This window comes from Hakea prostrata, chromosome 11 (assembly GCF_041222555.1).
Source record: "Hakea prostrata isolate BN-2017 chromosome 11, UWA_Hpros_2, whole genome shotgun sequence".
Classification (NCBI taxonomy): Eukaryota; Viridiplantae; Streptophyta; class Magnoliopsida; order Proteales; family Proteaceae; genus Hakea; species Hakea prostrata.
This window is the reverse complement of record NC_142610.1, coordinates 7,582,004-7,602,185: the sequence shown is the minus strand read 5'-3', so window position 1 is coordinate 7,602,185 and position 20,182 is coordinate 7,582,004. Positions and strand designations below refer to the sequence as shown.

General features: G+C 42.6%; 1 pseudogene across 1 annotated transcript in view; it reads left to right on the top strand.

The window, feature by feature from the left end:
• The window catches only part of LOC148999863 (small ribosomal subunit protein uS9m-like), a 57,111-nt pseudogene that overhangs the window by 4,241 nt on the left and 32,688 nt on the right, over nt 1–20,182 (top strand). The gene's annotated exons all lie outside the window — the stretch shown is intronic.

Sequence of the window (20,182 nt, the reverse complement as noted above, 5' to 3'; positions counted from 1 at the left end):
TCTTCTATGCATACCTGGCCAACATTCTGTCTCATACATCATAGCCAATAATACAACATCAATTTAGAACTTTCTTTTAAGCTTTGAGGAATATGTTGGTTGTATAGCACTCTGACACACCTCACCGCTAAATCTATCCCACTTTAATACTTTGTGAAACATAATCCTCTATGTCACCTTTGGTATTTTTTGATGGACCTATTTTTTCTTGTTGGCTTAGATATCTAAAACAATCACTTTGCAGTATGCCTTTTGTAAACTCGTAGTGGTGGATTCTACTAGGAGTTAAATTAGAGTTTGTGTTCATGTAAATTTCTATTTTTTGTTACCCAAGTAAGGGTACTTTATTATAAATAAAGGGCTTGAGATCACACTGATTACAATAAGCCATTCTACCACTATTAGTTTTTTCAACATGGTATCAGAGCCTAAGTTTGATTAGGATCTTCTTCTTCGTTTTTTTTTTCTTTCCTGCAAAACCCATCGCAGATTTTCTCCAATCGTTGTAGAATTTTATGCGTAGAATTTTCTCCAACGGTTGTAGGAATTTTCTGCAACCATCACAGAAATTCTCAATTTTCTGTAACCTATTGTTCGATTAGGGAAGTGACCTACCTTCTTCTTCTTCTTATTTTTTTTAAACCCATCGCCAATCTTCCGTTCTACTGCTGGGCAGTTTTTCAGTACTGTCTTGGTCGTTGTTGATACGAAATCTTGCTCGTCCTTCCCTGTCAGGAACCTGCAAAATACGAGCTCGACCTTGGTGGGTCGAGGTACGTCTCCGACGAGCAAGTCAGTACCAATGATATAATTTCAACTACTCAATAGAGAATTCAAGTAATTGATCACACAGATTATGAATACTTACCCCATAGTGTTTACCTGGGGTGTTTATATAGTATATGATAATAGAGTTATATTCGGAATGTAACTCTAATATGAGTTGTTTTAGGAAAGTGACTCAAGAAAGAGTTCTTTACCTAGCTTACTCTCTCCTTCAGTTGTTAGGTGGTAGGAGTCTACCTTTGTGAGGTTCCTTCATCCTGTTAGGTGAATGTGCTTGTCATTATGGTCGGTCCTACCATGACCCGCCAGGTCGAACCTTACTAGGTAACGAACCTGGTCGGACCGTTCAACCACAAGTTTAGACTGGAAAATATAGAGTGACCATTTTAGTCATTAACATAAGCCCCCCAGTCCATTGTGGTCGAGAACTGTGTGCTCGGCTCAAGGGAGTATATTTATTCTTGTATATATTGGATGATTGGTCGGACTGACCAAAGCACTCTTTCTCGAAATCCGTAATGTCCCACTCATGAGTAGCCATCATTTTGTGCACATATATCGATGCTCGTTTTTCAAAATCTATACGCGTCCGCCACGTGTCATATTTGTCGTATCACATTAAATGCTAACATCATGACGAATTGACTCTTCATCTCCCACCATTCACCTGTGTGTCATCATAACTGTTGGATGTGAATTTTAAAAATTCTATCTTTTTACCGTCTGATGATGCACTTATATTAGTCCTTAGATTAGAATCTAAGGCTATATATATCTCTCTCCCTTGTCTATCTTCTTCTCATTTCTGCATAATCCCCTTAGTCCGAACACTTCGTGTTTGGTTTGATGGATTATGTCTTGTTTAAGTGACAACTTCTTGATCGGTTCGACCAACCACCTCATTGGAAAATGTAACATTTTCATCATGAGCAGCTGTCATTGAGACACGACTTCCCATACACGTTCTCCCATATCCACACGATAGGTGCCACGTGTCCTTCCCATTATGTTCCATTTAATGCATGTTAGGAATTTCAAATGTTAATGCTTTAATCATCGTCCATTTGTAGCATTTTAAGGACGTAGGATTGGAATGTGACTTGTGTAGAATATCAGGCCATTGATGAGCTTGTTTTAGATGGCGTTGATTTGGAATCTTCCCTGACTATAAATCCGTGTTACTTTCTTCTTCGTTTTTCATTTCATCTCTTCTTTCTTCTCTGCAAAGTTTCTCTCCTGCGACTGTTGAGAAACGAAGTCTCCTTGTCCCACTGTGGAAGGTCTTTGCTTTCGTTTATTCTTCATTTCCTCTGGACAGCTTCAAACGAGTAAGTCTTTTTCATCTCTTTTTCCATTTTCTTTTCTGTTGATGGCAGTAGTTGCAATGGCAGTAATAGTGATATCTTATTTGTTTCAAAACCTTATATGTTTCCCTTTGTTTTCTGTCCTTGTGTATGCTTTTCTTCTTTATCCTTCATATTCACATTATTTAGAGAATCATGGTAATAGTGAAGAAGAGTTCTACAGCTTTGAAACATAGGAGAGACTTAGATGAGGGACACTCTTTTTCTGAAACTCCCAAACATTCTCTAGATCCCGAGCACAGCCTTGATGATAGGTCCGAAGAGGTGCCTGAGGCATCTCTTGGTCGAGAAAACATTAGCAGGGATGGTGAAGAGGCAGTAGAGTCCCGTTCTATTATAGTCGGTCAAAGTGCTCTAGCCCGTTTTAAAGCTGAGAGGCAACGGTGGAAAGACAGTTTGACTCTCGAGGAATATAAGCTTGAACAAATTAAGGATTTGACTCCCGATCACATAGACTATGACCCATATTTGTCTGGTCCCGACTTCATACTTTCCCAAATGTCAGAGGAACGTCTAGAGTATCTTCGAGTAAAATATGAAATTCCTTAAGATCATATTGTTCGTGTCCCGACCAGAAATGAACGTGCCAACACCCCTTCTCCGGGCGAGTTTGCCCTTTACGAAGATGCTCTGAAGAGTGGTTTTCGTCTTCCCGTACAATCACTGTTTAGGGAAATAATGTTACACTTTAAAATGCGTCCGGGGATGTTTGTGCCGAACAGTTGGCGCAACGTTATTTGCTTTTGGGGCTTCTGTCAAAAGGTAGGGGTCCGACCATCCCTTGCTCTATTTCTTCATTTCTTCATGGCGAAGAAGCAGGAACAAGATGGTTGGCTTTACCTTTCTAAGCGTACCTTTTCCCAATGTGGTTGGGAAGGCAACTTTGTCTGGACAGGGACTCTTCCATCCAACACGAAAGGATGGCGTCCCAAATACTTTTTTGTTCGGCCGCCATCCAAACCTTCCTTTCCCATCTTCTGGGTTCGTGGACCGACTATAGGTTCCAATGACATCTCTATCCTTTCTGGAGCTGAGCAATGTGCCAGGGAGAAGATTCTTCGGCTTCCGTTCGAGGATAAGAACATGTTTGCCGTTCACAGCCATTGTCCAAAATACCCCAATATACTACGTTTTTGGGGGTTCCTTCCTGGTGAGTATCTTTTGTTGGTGTATATATATTTTTTGGAACTATCTTTTTGTGTTCGGTGCTAACTCCTCTATGCTTTTCCAGTGATGCTTAATCGGGCAAATTGTTCCCGGGCAGCCGATGAGGATATGGAAGAGGCTGAAGCCCGGATCCCTACCAAGCCTGATCGTCCTCGGTCTGAAAGAAAGAAACAAGTTCTATCTGGCCCGAAAAGATCGGCTGATTTGTCCAACATGCCCATTAGACCGAACAAGAAAAAGGCTCCTTCATCTTTTATTGCAGGTTCGGGAGTAGACGTGGATGTCTCTCCTTCCGCTCCTCCCAAGGATCCTCTGAGCACACAATCTGGCGATACTCCCTCCTTCAGACCACTCAAAGCTGGATCTTATGTTTTGAATTACACTACTGATGGTACTGAAGTTGCCAAGGCATGGTTGCCAACAGTTTTGCTTCCAACCGATCAACAATTTTTTCAATAGATTGGACCCACCATAACTCAAGACATAATGACTAGGTATGTGGTTTCTGCACAAGATAGATTTTCCCGTACAGTCCTCCTTTATCATTTTTTGTTCTTTCATGGTAGGTTGCTTTGCGCCTTGACCCAAGCTTGGGGAGGCAACTTGGAGATTGCTCAGAGGGATCAATCCACCATCTATCAGCTTGATGATAAAGTCAAGGATTTGAGTGGTTGACTGGAGAATGTAATCAGTGAAAATGAAGGATGAGAAGGCGACCTCTGATGCTCGGGCTTTGTTTGCTGAAGAACTAATATTAGCTCTCGAACATGAGGTTGCAAGTTTGAAGAACTCTTTGGAAGATAAAGATGTTGCCTTTACGAAGGTCGAGCAAGAGAAGGATCAATTTATAAAGGATTTGACCGATCAACTTGCTCGAGCATGCCCGGCCTCCTTCGAGAATCTTTCCGAGGAATTACGTCAGGGGGAGATTCAGAGATGGGTTCGTACAAAAGGTTGCATAGCATTCGTCTCCAAAGTTGTAGCCTCAGGCTTTAAATATGGTCGGAGAGATGCCTTTACTAGAATCATTAAAAATTATCCAGAGGTCGATCTTGAACTGTTACAGAAATAAATCGATCCGAGCATCTTTGATTAGCTTAAGCTTCCCCGACCATCTTGGGCTGTTGGTAAGAAGGCTTTCCCTTTGCTGAAGAGGGTGAATGTACAGGATTTTTTAGACTTCGACTGGGAACTGGCCCTTGAGGAGGAGGATGAAGCCGGCCCCTCGACGACCATCGATCCCACCGATCCCACCGACCCTGTAGCTTCGGATGATGTAGTTGCCGAATAGTCTTCTTTTTGTTTTGATCAATCTTTTTTGTTGTTGTTAGTGATAGCTTTTAAACAATGATAATTTTGTAATTGGTATTTCATATTTATCATACACAATGCTTGTCAATGATATTTTCCCTTTTTTGCACCAAGTATACTTCTTCGGTGAGATATCCTTGTTCGGTATGTAAGGTTTGCTCGTTCGTGGCATGCATTTGTATCATTCCAAGCCATGCTGTTCGGTATAGTAAGGTTTGCTCGGTCATGGACTAAGTAGCTGTTCGTCAACAACTGCTCGTTCATAACCCCTACCTCCCGGGCATGATAACTTGGTATGATTTTGAAGTTTTCGTGCCTAAGGAATGTTAGGACTTTATTGCCTATTGATTTTAGGTCTTTTCTGCCTAAGTAGTATCTTAGGTCTTTTATGCCTTAAGATTCGTAGGGCCTTCCTAAGAATCTTAGGTCTTTTCCGCCTAGTTATATTAGGTCTTTTCTGCCTAAGAATTTCAGGTCTTTTATGCTTGAGAATTTCAGGTCTTTCTGCCTAAGAGTTTCAGGTCTTTCTGCCCGAGAGTTTCAGGTCTTATCTGCCTAAGAGATTTAGGTCTTTCTGGCCGAGAGTTTCAGGTCTTATCTGGCCAAGAGACTTAGGTCTTTCTGTACGTCTTGTTGAAGTCGAGTAGTAACTTGTACGAATGTCTTTATTCATATATATAAAAAAATCCGAAGCCTTGGGATTATGAATCTCCCATGTTGCCTACACACTGAAATAAATAACAAGACTGAAGTAAATAACAAAATTTGTCGTGTTCGCGACATTCTCGGAGACTATGCTTATTGATAGTATTTTCGGAGATTGTTTGAATTCCATGATCGAGGGATCTTGTCGCTTGTTTCCTGGATCTTGTAAATGATATGCTCCAGGGGCGACTTGTCGTATGACTATGTATGGTCCCTCCCAATTTGGGGATAATTTCCCTTGATTGGTTGGATCTGAAGCAGCCGTTTGGCGAAGCACCAGTTCACCGGGCAAGTATTGTTCATTTCGAACCTTGGCATTATAATATGTCGCTATCCTTCGCTGATATTCTTCAAGTCGGAATTGGGCTTTGTCTCTTACCTCATCAATCAGATCTAGATTGGTTCGCATTCCTTCAATGTTTGCCTCTTCTTCGAATTCTATTTCCCAAAGTGATCCAATTTGGATTTCTACTGGGACCCTAGCCTTTGCTTCGTAGGCTAGTCGAAATGGTGATTCACCAGTGGTCTTCTTGAGAGTTGTTCGGTACGACCACAATACACTAGGTAGTTCGTCTACCCATCTCCTTTTGAGCTGGTCGAGCCTCTTCTTGAGCCCGTCAAGCATGGTCCTATTAGTAACCTCAACCTGGCCATTATTATGGGGATATGCTACTGAGGAAAATTTGTGCTCGGTCCCTTGTTCTTTGCAGAATGTTGAGAATGCTGCATTCTCAAATTGTTTTCCATGGTCGGTTACTAATATTTTTGGGACTCCATATCTGTATGATATGTTATGCTTGACAAAGCGTTTCATCTGCTCGGTATTGATAGTTGTAAGGGGTTCAACTTCTACCCACTTTGTAAAATAGTCTACTGCCACTACCTAAGTATTCTCTTCCTTCCAACGCTTTAGGTAACTTCCCTACTAAGTCTATTCCCCATCTTGCGAAAGGTATCAGGGATAGAATTGATGTCAAAGGAACTGTGGGGGTGTGGGAGACCTTTGCGTGTGCTTGACACTTGTCGCATTTCTTAACGAAGTCTTTGGCATCTTCTTCTAAGGTCGACCAATAGAATCCTTGGTGTAAAATCGTATTAGAGAGTGTTCGGGATCCTACGTGAGATCCGCAGATCCCTTCGTGCACTGCTCTTAAACATTTGTAGCTTCTAATGGTCCCAGGCATCTTAGCAGTGATCGGGTGAAGGATCTTTTGTGTAATAATCCGTCCCTGATTGTGAACCGGGTTGCTATTTGTCTTATTGCTCGAGCAACTTTTTGGTCTTGAGTATGATCGGCTCCATCCAACCCTGCTCGGTTGAAATTTGCATGTGGTCGACCTTGTTTACGCTGGGGCTATCAAGCTCTTCAAGGTAGATCACTGGTGCTTGGACATCCATTCCTTCCGTGGCCAAGCGAGATAATGAATCAGCCTGGTCGTTTTCAACCCTTGGTACTTGAGTTATCTCCAACTCTTGAAAGTATTGTTTGTAATTGTTGACCAGGTTCAGGTATTTCTCAATTCTTCTTTCTTTGGCTTCATAGACTCCCTTGACCTGATTTACAATCAGCTGTGAGTCACTTTTGATTTCTAGATGTTGAATGCTTAAAGCTTTGGCCATTCTAAGTCCTGCTAGCATGGCTTCATATTCAGCCTCATTGTTGGATGCTTTAAACTTGAAACGAAGGGCATATTTTATTTCAAATCCCCCTGGACTCTTCATCAATAGGCCTGCTCCGCTTCCTTGCGAATTGCTCGATCTGTCCACGAACAAAGTCCATCTTTTGACTGATTTTACCACTTGCTCGTCCTCATCCTGGCCTGTTTCTTGTATTTCAACAATGAAGTCTGCCAGGGATTGAGCTTTGATACTTGGTCGGGGCTTGAAATCTATTTGATGCTCGCTCAATTCCACCGCCCATGTCACCATCCTTTTGGCTAGGTCTGGTCGGTGAAGGATCTTTTTGAGTGGTAAATTCGTCATCACTATAATGGGATAAGATTGGAAATATGGACGGAGTTTCCTGGCCGCTACAACTAGTGCCGGGGCTTGTTTGTCCACTTCTGGGTAGCGAGTCTTTGCGTCATTTAGAACATGACTGACATAATAGACAGGTTGTTGTATATTACCTTCTTCTTGCACGAGAACCGCACTAACCGCCACCGACGAAGCGGCTAAATATAGTTGTAGCTCCTTCTTGTTGGTTGGCATCACGAGCAAAGGTGGTCGGGATAGTTTCTCTTTTAGTTCTTCAAATGCTCCCTGACACTCATCATTCCAGATGTTGCATTTTGATTTGCTACTTGCTTTAAAACTTTGAAGAATGGGAGGCATTTTCCCCCTAATCTAGAAATAAATCTAATCAGCGCTGCCACTCGACCAGTAAGACATTGGACTTCTCTGATGGTTCTGGGTGCTTTCATGTCCAAGATTGATTTGATTTTCTCAGGATTGGCTTCGATTCCTCTTTGAGACACCATGAATCCGAGGAACTTTCCAGAAGACACCCCGAAAGCGCACTTTTCAAGGTTAAGCTTCATCTTGTATTTTCGAAGTACTTTGAATATTTCCGCCAGGTCAGTCAGATGATCGTTCTTTGAGATGCTTTTTACTAGCATGTCATCCACATATACCTCCATGTTTCGGCCAATTTGATGTGTGAAGATTTTATTTACCGCCCTTTGGTATGTTGCTCCCACATTTTTTAGACCGAAAGGCATTACTTTATAGCAATAGCTGTCCCTGTCAGTCATGAATGTTGTATGTTTTTCATCTTTAGGGTGCATAAGGATCTGATTGTATCCTGAATATGCATCCATAAAACTGAGCATTTCATGTCCAGCCGTTGCATTTATGAGAAGATCGATCCTTGGGAGTTGATAGTGATCCTTTGGGCAAGCTTTGTTGAGGTCTGTGTAATTAGTACACATCCGCCACTTCCCATTCGCTTTTTTGACCATCACCACATTAGCCAGCCATTTCGGGTGGTCTGTTTGCTTTAAAAAGCCAGATTGTCTTCGTTTTTGTACTTCAGTTCGAATGGTTTCATGTTTCTCAATAGCGAAATTTCTTCTTTTTTGAACCATAAGAATTGCTTGTGGATCGATACAGAGTTTATGCTCAGCAACCTCTCTGTCAATCCCTGGCATGTCTTTAGCCGACCAAGCGAATACGTCAGAATTTTTCTTTAGAAACTTGGTGAGCTCTGATTTGAAATTTGCTTCTTGTTCGCACCCGATCATGGTGCCTTGTTCCTTCTGGTCGGGATTGAGGTGGATTCTTTCTAGTTTTTCCACTGGTTCGGCTCTTTGCAAAGTTTCTTCTTCGCGATCATCCCTGACTTCGATAGCCATGGTCGAGTTTGTCATTCTCTTCTTTCGCATGTAGTTGTTGTAACTTTGCCGGCTAGTTTTATGGTCAGCCACACATTCTCCAATTCCCTTTGTAGTCGGGAATTTCATCTTCATGGGTAGACTGTAGCGAGGAGACTACTGCTTCGAGTGCGCAGAGGGTTGGTCGTCCTATAATAGCATTATATGCTGATAAGTCTCGCACGACCATAAAATTGGATTGTACGATCCTATCTCTTGGGTGCTCTCCGATCCGTAGCTCTAATCGAATCGTACCTTCTGCTCGGGTAGATGATCCTATGAAACCATAAAGCTGGGTTTCACATGGAATGGGCATATTCTCCTTTAACTTCATCTTTTTGAATGCCTCCAATGATAATATGTCTGCTGAGAATCCAGTATCTACTAGAACTCTATGGACTTCAGTTCCTTTTAGGAGAACTTTGACTACTAGGGCATCATCATGAGGAATTGTGATGTCTCGTAGATCCTTGGAAGAAAAAGTAATTGGCTCAGTAGATATATTTTTATTGGTTTCAATATTCCCAATATATCGTACTTTTCTCTTTGTTTGTGGACTTGATTCTTCTGCCGGGCCACCGAATATAGTATATATTGGACTTCTTTTGCAACCGTCCGTCCAATGACCGTGATCCTTATGATATTTACAATACTTTTGCTTATCACGTTTTCCCGGTGGTGCTCGGATTTTATCTGGCCACTTCAGAAGTCCTTGATCTTTGATTTGCATCAAGATTTCTGATATTCTTACATTTAGTGGGAGATTACCGATCTCTTGATTTTTTGGGGGTTCTGCTCGACCATTCTTGGTCGAGCTTATCCTTAGCATCCTGGTCGGAGGTGCTCGTTCTCGACTGCTCCTTCTTTCGGCCCTAGGCTCTCTCTTTCGAGACTCTAGGGTTTCCGAAATTTCTGCTTGTTTATAGCACCTTTCGTTCAGTTCTGCATATGTTTTTGGCATATCCAGGAGTAGTCGCTCTAGCAATCCTTCATGGGTAAGTCCTTGGTATAACGCATGGAAAGCAATTTTTTCGTCTAAGCTTTCAATCTGCATAGTAAGGTTGTTGAATCTTTGGAGGAAATTACGTATGGACTTCATTCGACCTTGTTTTATGGCAAACAAAGTATCCTCTTTTTTCTTCATTCTGACTCCGCTCTGAAAGCGTAATACGAACACTTGACCGAAATGATCGAAACTCCTTATCGAGCAGCTTGGAGCGCCAAGAACCAATCCAATGCCGAACCGGTCAAAGAGGCAGGGAAACTCTGACACATAGCAGCCTCGCTATGCTTATATGTTAACATGATCGACTTGTAGCGAGTGATGTGATGTTTTGGACATCGTGATCCGTCGAACAACGTAAAAGTAGGGCATTTGAAGCTTTTTGGCATTTCCGCCTCAGAGATAGCTTGGATGAAAGGATCCTCTTTTAGAAAAGCATATAACTCATCTTTGTTTGGATCCTTCAACTTTTTTGCTCGGTCCGGGCTCGCTTCTTTTGTCCTTGGGTTCTTTGGGCGGAATGTTGCTGCTACCTCGGTTTTTTCTCGTCGATCAGAGGCTCCTTACTTGGAATTTCTTTTTCAGATGCTCGGGACTTCTCGCTTACCTTCTCTTTTAACTTTTGCCCGTTTTCTTGAGATGGTCGAGGCGTTTGATTGGGAATGACTAGGAAGTTATTCTTGCTTCCCTCAAGTACTTTCTGAGTTTCTTTAGGGTCTCAGTTGGGGGCAATTATATGACGCATGGCCATTCTGACTAGTTCATTCAAGGAGGATATCTCCATTCGATGTTCTATTTGTTCCTTCTGGAGTACTCCAACTTGATTTGCTAATGCGCCTTGCTCCGAGTGTTCGGGGTTTTTCTCCCCCTGTTCGGGATTATTCTCCCCCTGTTCGGGATTTTTCTCCCCTTGTTCGGGATTCTCCGGAATATCAGGTGGAGAATCTCCCTTAGTAACATCATCACCAACCTCCCTCTCGCTCACGATCTTTGATCTTGCTCGCACCATGACTTTTTGATGCAATTCCCACAGACAGTGCCAATTGTTGATATGGAATCTCGCTCGTCCTTCCCTGTCACGAACCTGCAAAATACGAGCTCGACCTTGGTGGGTCAAGGTACGTCTCCGACGAGCAAGTCAGTACCAATGACATAATTTCAACTACTCAATAAAGAATTCAAGTAATTGATCACACAGATTATGAATACTTACCCATAGTGTTTACCCGGGGTGTTTATATAGTATATGATAATAGAGTTATATTCGGAATGTAACTCTAATATGAGTTGTTTTAGGAAAGTGACTCAAGAAAGAGTTCTTTACCTAGCTTACTCTCTCCTGCAGTTGTTAGGTGGTAGGAGTCTACCTTTGTGAGGTTCCTTCATCCTGTTAGGTGAATGTGCTTGTCATTATGGTCGGTCCTACCATGACCCGCTAGGTCAAACCTTACTAGGTAACGAACCTAGTCGGACCGTTCAACCACAGGTTCAGACTGGAAAATATAGAGTGACCATTTTAGTCATTAACAGTCGCCAACTGAAGAATAAGAACAGAAAAAAGAGGAAAGAAGAAGAGAAGAAGACATTCGATTCAGTTTTGTCTCGATTCGATGAATAAGAACAGAAAACAGAGGAAAGAAGAAGAGAAGAAGAAATCAGCAACTTCCGCTGCTTTTGCAACTGCAAAGCTTCAGTTTCAGCTCTTGCAACTGCAAAAGCTTCAGTTTCAGCTCTTGCAACTGCAACAGCTTCAGCTCCTGCAACTACCGCTGCTTCTACAACTTCAATTATTATTTTTGAAAGGGTGAAGACTGAAGAATTGTGAGACAATCTTTTCAACATGGCAACCACTAATGGTACTACTGCTCCCACCGGCTCCGAACATTATCCACTCTTCGTCCTCCTTTGGTAAGATTTGATGGAACAAATTATTTGATTTGGTCTCGATCTACTTACTTGACTATTGTTGGAAGATGACTTGTTGGACACATTATGGGCACCACTATAAAACCTACTACCATAGGCGTTTCACAGGATAAATGGATCTCGAATGACTCTCTTATTATGTCATTCCTTTTGAATTCCATGAATCCAAATATTGCTCGTGGATACCTATTACTTGATACTGCAATCCAAATTTGGAAGGCCACTACTGAAACATATGGACAGTTGGGGAATGATGCACATGTTTATGAGCTACAAAAGAAGTTTCATGAGACTTCCCAAAAAGAACTGATTGTGGCCCAATATTATGATGAGTTGCGATCTCTTTGGCAAGAGTTGGATTATTATGGGGATTATCACCCCACTAATCCAGATGATGTGATTACTTATAGGAAGCACGTTGATAAGATTCAGATATATGACTTCTTGGCAGGTTTGAATGTGGAGTATGATTATATCAGAGTGTAAGTATTAAGTTGTTCTCCCTTTCCTACAGTAGAACAGTCTTATGCCCTTGTTCAGTGTGAGGAAAGCCGTCGATTAACCATGCTTCATGCTCATATTGTGGTGAAATCAGCCTTACAGTCTATAATCGCTAAATTTAATTCAGCTAAGGAGGTGCAGACTTATTAGAGGAAGAATTACAACCGGCTAAAGCAGGTGGAGAAAGGTGATATGTCACCACTTCAATCTCCTGCTCCAGAATCAGATTCTATTGTTCCCTTTGAGGTATCTTTCTTCTGATCTTCCTATTGCTGTGAGAAAAGGAGTCAGATCTTATATTTAGCATCCCATAGCTAAATATGTCTTGTATGACTCTTTATCTGACTCTTACCATGCTTTTATATCATCTATATCTGTTCCTAAAAGTTGGCAGAAAGCCAATGCTAATAAGAGATGGAAGGCAGCTATGGTAGAGGAAATGCAGGCAATGAAGAAACATGATACTTGGGAGCTAGTTACACTTCCTTTAGGAAAAAAATCAGTGGGCTGCAAATCGGTGTTTGTGACTAAACAAAACATAGATGGATCAGTTAACAGGTTTAAGGCAAGTCTAGTTGCAAAGGGGTTTACGCAGACCTATAGGATTGATTATCAGGAGACTTTTGCCCCTTTTGCGAAACTGAACACTGTCAGAGTCCTGTTGTCTGTAGCTGTGAACAAAGACTGGAGTCTGCACCAACTAGACGTAAATAATGCCTTTTTACATGGGGAGTTAGAGGTAGAAGTCTATATGAAAATCCCACATGGTTTCTCCGATGACAAAACTGTAGGAAAAGTTTGTTGGTTGAAGAGGTCAATTTATGGGTTAAAACAAGCTCCTAGATGCTGGTTTGGACGCCTCCTGAAGGCAATGACTTCTATTGGGTACAAGCAAAGCAATTCTGATCATACACTATTTGTCAAGAAGTCAGTTACTAACATCACACTTCTTATTGTTTATGTGGACGATATTGTCATCACAGGGAATGATGGTGAAGAAATTCAAAGGTTAAAGAACTTTCTTGGCAGAGAGTTTGAGATTAAAGATCTAAGGAAGTTACAGAACTTCTTAGGGGTTGAGGTGGCTCGATCAAAGAAGGGTATATTCCTATCCCAAAGAAAGTATGTCCTAGACTTATTATCAGAAGAGGGAATGTTGGGGTGTAAAGCAGTTGATACCCCTATTGAAGCTGGAGCTAAACTTAAAGAAAAAGAGGGAGAACCAGTGGACAAAGGAAGATACCAAAGGCTAGTAGGGAAGCTTATTTACTTGACCCACACCAGACAGACATTGCTTATGTCGTGGGGATAGTGAGCCAATTCATGCATGATCCATATTCATCTCATATGAAGGCTGTTACTAGAATACTACAATATTTGAAGGGAACTCTTGGAAAAGGAATACTTTTGTCACCCACTGATAATCTAAGAGTAGAAGAATACACTAATGCTGACCGGGGAGGATCTCTAGACAAAAAGTCAATTTCAGGATACTGTACCTTTGTTGGAGGTAATCTAGTTACTTGGAGAAGTAAGAAACAGAATGTTGTAGCTTTATACAATACCGAAGTTGAATATAGAGCTATGGTTCATGGAGTTTGTGAGCTACTATGGTTGAAAGGCTTGCTGCAAGATATTTGAGTCCAAGTTCCAAACCCTATGATGTTATACTGTGACAACAAGGTTGCTAAAAGTATTGCTAATAATCCGGTGCAACATGATCGAACTAAGCACATTGAAATTGACAGATTTTTTATCAAAGGAAAGCTGGAACAAGGGCTTATTTGCATGCCTTTTGTGAGGTTTGAAGATCAAGTGGGCAGATGTTTTCACTAAGGGTTTGAAAGAAAGAGATTTCCTTCCTATTGTGGGCAAGTTGGGTATGACTAATATTTATGCCTCAACTTGAGGGGCGTGTTGGATTCTACTAGGAGTTAAATTAGAGCTTGTGTTCATGTAAATTTCTATTTCTTGTTACCCAAGTAAGGGTATCTATGTGATGCGTCCAAAATCTGCTCAGCCCTTAAATCTCCTTGTGATGACCTGCAAAACGAAAGCGTCATATGTGGCCCAACTGCTGGGGTCGGGAGTCCACCTCCGAAGGCTAAGTCAGTTGATGAACTTAATCACAAACGGCTCTGCTAGAAGCACAAAGCTAAGGAATGAAAAACTGGGAAAGTGATCTAGATCGTAAGCCTCTGATAGTTTTACATCTACCAGTGTGTATGTGGATCTGAGTCCTCCTCACCTCGTAGGCAAGTAAGGTTTATATAGAGTGTACCTTCGAATCTCCTTCGTTGGATGCACTCGAGCCTTCTTCGGGTAGTCGTTGGATCTTAACAGTTAGATCCGTTGAGCGATAGACTTCTACTAGTTTGAACTAGTAGAGGACTCCTGAGATAACCTCCAGGTTATTCGATGATTATCCCTTCGATGATGATAAGTGACAGCTGTCAAGTTATGCCTGCCGTCATTAGGGTAAATAACCTAATCCATAAGTCGGATTAGGGCGTGCCTGTAGCTGATTTAGTTTTCTTCCTCAGCAAGCTATCTTCTGGACCCGGCTCGCTCGGAAGCGAGTTGATTCCCCCCCATTTCGACGGGGGACGAGGGTCAAACCGAGTATGAACCAGGTTTGATCATATTTCCTCCGTATCACGAGCTCCCGGGACCAAGCGTTTGGTCGATTCCGAAGGCTTGGTTTTTAACTGGGTTCTTCGTCAGGCAATAGTCTCTGCGTATCCCATTAAATGTCATATCACATTTAATGCGGTGGTCACTTTTCCTCGAGCGTTGTGAGGGCAATGCCACGCGTTTCTTTGCAGTCGATCTATCGTGGCTCAAGTAACCCAAGCGACGGTTTCTGAACGCCTGTTTTGGATTTGTGAGTTCAAACTTTCAAAACGTCTTGCAATCTCGACCGTTGATGCTGAATCAATCTCGATCGTTCAGATTCCCGAACGCTCGTGCGGGTGCTTAAAAGCGGTTCGTTGTCTTCGTAGGTTTCATTCTTCTTGTCTGGAATTTGAACCTTCGTCGTCTGCTTCACGCCTTCTCGCTCTCAAGCTTTTGCTTCACTGAATCAGTAAGTTTACTGTTCTTTTTTTTTTGTACCTTACTGAAACTAGTTATGGAGGATAATAGGGTTTCTTCTTCCCTGGTACCCAATGTCAGTAATAGTAGTGGTAACGAAGCTTTTGCTTCCCTTCCTTCCGAGCAGTCGGATAGTGATAACAAAACCCTAACTATCATTTGGCGCGAATTTGCTGAAGTTTTCCAAAAAAGTTTAGGGAGAAAAGCCGAAACTTCCTCCGCCCTTCCTGAGTCTGGGTCTTCCAAGACTCCTAGGGTGACTGCCGAGTCTTCTAGGCAGCCAAAACAAACTTCTAGGTCTAATGGCGGACTTGGTTCTGTCCCCTCCTCTTACAAGGAGGAAACCCTTCTTTTAGCAATCTAGGGTTTTGATTTTCCTTCTTCTTATCATATTAAGGCTCCTCATTTTGATGAGAGGGTTGATTCGACCCTTCCAGGCGAGTTTTCCCTGTACACAAATGCATTGGAAAGCGGGGTTCGCTTTCCTTTCTTCAATCCTTTGTTCTCAGCCATTCTGAATCACTGGGACATCTGCCCTGGAATGCTCCTTCCCAATAGCTGGCGTCTCATCGTCGGCTTCTTGGGTTTGTGTTTTGAACTTGGCGTTACGCCATCTCTTTCTCTTTTTGTGCACTTTCATATTCTTTCTATCTCCCATCCTCCCGGCTGGGTTTTTCTCTCCAAACACAATAAGGCTGAACTTGATTGGAGGGGCAGCATTCTTGCCAAAGGAACTTGCCCTTCCAACCACAAAAGATGGTGCGAACGATACTTTTTCTGTCGAGCGCCTCAGTTAGATCTCAACTTCCCGACCGTCTGGAAACAGTATACTTCCTATTCTGAAAATAACCGGGGCCTTCCCTTTTCCAAAGAAGACGAGGCGGCCGTCAGGAAGATCAAATCAATTCCATGGTATCAGGAAATACATGGACTTGAGGTGGAGTATAACTCCATCCTTCAGTACTGGAGCCTGGCTCATTGTGAGCTTCTAACCATCATCCTTCAAATTTACTAAAGTGATATGTCTTTTCGTAATTCTGATTCTTGTTCTTCTTTGCAGTGCCTCCAAGAATGAACCCTGAGAACCTGCGGACGAAGGCCGCTAGGGCCGTTGTGATGGTTGAGCAACGGTCCCTCCGAGCTTTAACTGCTGATCAAGAAGCTTCTGTTCCCTCTCCCGACCCTTCTTACAAGGGTATCAGGAACATCAGGCTCGTGGCTGACGTTTCGGGTAAAGGGAAAAAACCGATGGTGGAGAGGCCAAATGTCTCCTCCTCCGCTCGAACCAAAAGGAAGCATGATATAGTTGATGCTTCCTCCCATAAAAAATCCAAAAATTCCGAAGATTGTGAGGAGGTCTTCACCCCTCAGTGGACCTTAAAGCTGACTGATAGGGTGACACAAGACCCTGAGAAAGCTGCAGAATGGAGCTCTCTCAGTCTTATACCTTCTGATCGTCGGGAATTTGAAGCCCTGGACGATGATGCCCTTGTTAGTCAGTCCACCAGGTACCGGTCTTCCTGCTTGTTCATTTTTTTTTCATAATTTCTTATGACTTCTTTTGATAATCTCCTCTTCCCTAGGAATGCCGTGTTGAGTTTTTATCAACACATGGAAGCATTGAGCCGGGTTGGCTGCAATGGCTCCTTACTGCAGACCTGTGAAGAGAATTTGGCTAAGGCCAACTCTGAGATAGACCGGCTGTTGGCAGCTGCTAAGGAGCTGCAGAGAAAACATGACGAGGAGATGAACTCCCTAAAGATGGCCCTCGACTCTTCGACGGCTCACGCTGTTGCTGCCGAGCGCGAGGCTAAGAAGCAGAAAGCAGTTGCCACATTGTTTGGTGACAGACTTGAGTTTAAGTGCGCAGAGAACGAAGAATACTTGAAGCTGGCGGTTCCTAGCAAGCCCGAGCATATCAAGGCAGAGCTTCGAAAGGATCGTGTTCGGAAGTACTTGAACAACATACCTTTCTCCAAACTGCTGGGTGCCTTCAACATCCAAGCTTACCGTTTGGGGCAAAATGACGTCTGGGAAAAAAATTATTGAATCCATCCCTTCCTTCGATACAACTCCCTTTCGTGAGGTGTGTCACAGAGAGGTCTTTGGGAAGTTAAACATGGATCTCTCTGACTGGGCTCGGGAAGAGGATGATCCTTTTCCAGCTGACCCAGAATATGAGGAATATCTTGCTGATGAACCGCCACTCCAAGAGAAGTCACAGGCCGAGTCACAGGCTGCTGAAGAGGACTCTGACTACGACAATCCTGAGGAAGGTTCTCAGGATCCTGAGAAAGGCTTTCCTGTGCAGGACTCCTTGGGCAACAATGAGGAAGAAGCTTAGGGAGTTATCCCCTTTTTTTTTTTGTAAAGTGATCCTCCTTATTAATGAATAGATACTTCTTCCATGCTTGCCGTAATATTTCCTTGTCTCTTATCGAAAGCTTGTCTTGAATATCAAAATATAAATGATAAAACTTATCACTTAACTTCACATTCCTCGACGAATGATAATCTTGTAAAGATATCATGAAGAGATGTTTTTGGAAAGATGCCTTAGCCTTTATTCTTCCTTACTCCTTCATTTATTGCAAAGTCCACACGTTTCCCTTCTGCTACCTGAGAAGTCAAACCGTTTTCTTGCCTTGGTATACCATTCACTGTTTTCAATGAATTGGTAATACATCCATTATCTAAACGGTAGTGCGACGTTTGGAGGTATTCTCGTATTAGGTGCCTATTTCCACGTGGCCTCCTTTTGACCATTGATCTCACTTGTTGAGGATTTCGAAGCGTTTTTTTCGATCTGGGCCATTGGTTGCCTTTAGCTCTCAACCGTCGTCTTAATACCTGAGGCTATTTAAAGCCTTCGAGGGTACTCTCCATCTATCCTGCTATCTACAAGTTAAGATTTGCAAAAGCGACATTCCGTCCTCCTGCTCTGCTTCCTTATTCCTCATACTCCAACAATAACTTTATCAGCCTCTGAACAAGTGAGCTTTTTGCTATCACCAATCTCCTCTTCTTCCCCCCGAGTAAACTTCACAGTAGAATACTTGGGGTTTATTTATGGGTATTCGGAGTAGTTCATAACTGACAGAGAACTAGGGTTTTCCTTCGTTTCTTGTGTTGTTGTGTTTTTGTACTGATACGGCTGTTTCTGTGTACGCAGTGGCTCCCATAATCGATCCGAACTTTATTAGGGCGAAATCCTGTAAGAAAATCTTTCCAGTATTGGCGAATCCTCTAAACTGGTGAATCCTCTAAATATAAGGCGACTGCTGTTGGTGAATCTTCAAGTCAAATTCCCACAGTTTCTACGGATGTCACCCCTACGTCTCTTCTGCCTGAAGTTATCGCTCGTTCTTCCCAGGAAGATCTTGATCACTCCGTTGTTGATGCCCCTGCTGTAGAGACCGTTCATGCATCCCCGACGGAGACCCTTCGGACATCTGAGGCAACTATGTTGGCGTCTGATGAAGGTGCGGTCCCAGCAGGTGCTGCTTCTATTTCTAACTCTAGAGCTTGTTTGGCATCCTCTGCCTCTCCTTTGGAGCCGGAGGATTTTTCCATTAGGAAGCGTCGTTGGTTGGCAAGTGATGCAACTCATCCTTCTCTTAATGTAGCTCATCCTTCTCATCCTTCGCCTGAATTAGTGTCAAACGAGTTGACAAAGCGTTGGAATGGTGCATTGCTGCTCGAATGACTTCTGAGAGCACAGTTCTTTCCAAACTTCCAGACGAGGTCTTTTTGAAGTCAATGGTGATGTAAGTCTTTCTTCATTATCTCTTGATTCTGAAAGTCATTCTTCTGCTCCTGTTTAACTCGGAAGTTGTTTGCAGGAGTCTTACTGGTAACTGCCACAACCAAGTGGAAGCAGCCTCTAGACTCAGTAGGTTGAGCAATGAAGTTTCCAAGCTTCGGGAAATCTCTAAAGCTAAAGAGAGATGCTCGCCTTAGGAAATTAGCTTGGGAGGTTGCAGGAGAAAAGAATTCGGTGATCGAGCGTCTTCGGTCAGACTTGGATGATGCCAGGGAGAAGATCCGGCAACTGGAGCGAGGAGTTGGAAAGTCAGGAGCCAAAGGATCTGAAGCATTACCTCAAAGGCAAGCTGTCATTCCTTTGCTCGAATCCCTTCCAACTGACGTTCGCAGAGCCTGCATCTTCAAGTATTTACACAGTAAGCCCTTTGTTGATATGCTAAATGCTTATAACTTGCAGGCGTACCGGGATGGTGAGAACGAAGTATGTGAATCGATATTAAGGAAAGATCCTCATTTTGATACGACTCCCTATAGTGTTGTTTGCCATCCTGAAGTGTTTACCAACCTGGGTCTTCCTTCTCCTGACTGGACCAAAAATAAGACTAATCCTCCGCCTTCTGATCCGGATATTATGCATTACCTGGAAGATTCTCTTGTTTATTCTCCCCTGGAAGGATTCAATTATGAAGAGCTCACTTTGAATGCAAGTTTGGTCGAGGACCATACTTCTTCTGGACAAGCTGGACAAAGAGTATGAAATTGCAGAGGATTTTATACATACTGAAATGCTTTTTGTAATCCTCATTTCTCCTCTTCTTTTTCTTGAATCCATACCTCATGACTCATGTGTTTGTTCTAGCAAAGTTGTGCTGATCTTGTATGACTTCTTAATTATCACCGATGATGACTTTCTTTTCTGACCGAAGATTGTATCCAGCATCGGTCTTTTGAAGAAATAAGAAATTAACTTCATCCTGAACTTTGCTAGTCACTTGAATCGTTGTTGCACTAGGTCTTAGTTGTTTAGAACAATGCCTTTACTTAAAGATTTCCGGAGAAATTCAATAAGTCTTTGAAGGAACTCACTCGTGTTTTAAACCGATGCCTTGTAGAAGGAACTCACTCGGGTTTTAAACCGATGCCTTTACTTAAGGATTTCCAGAGAAATACAATAAGTCTGAGAAGGAACT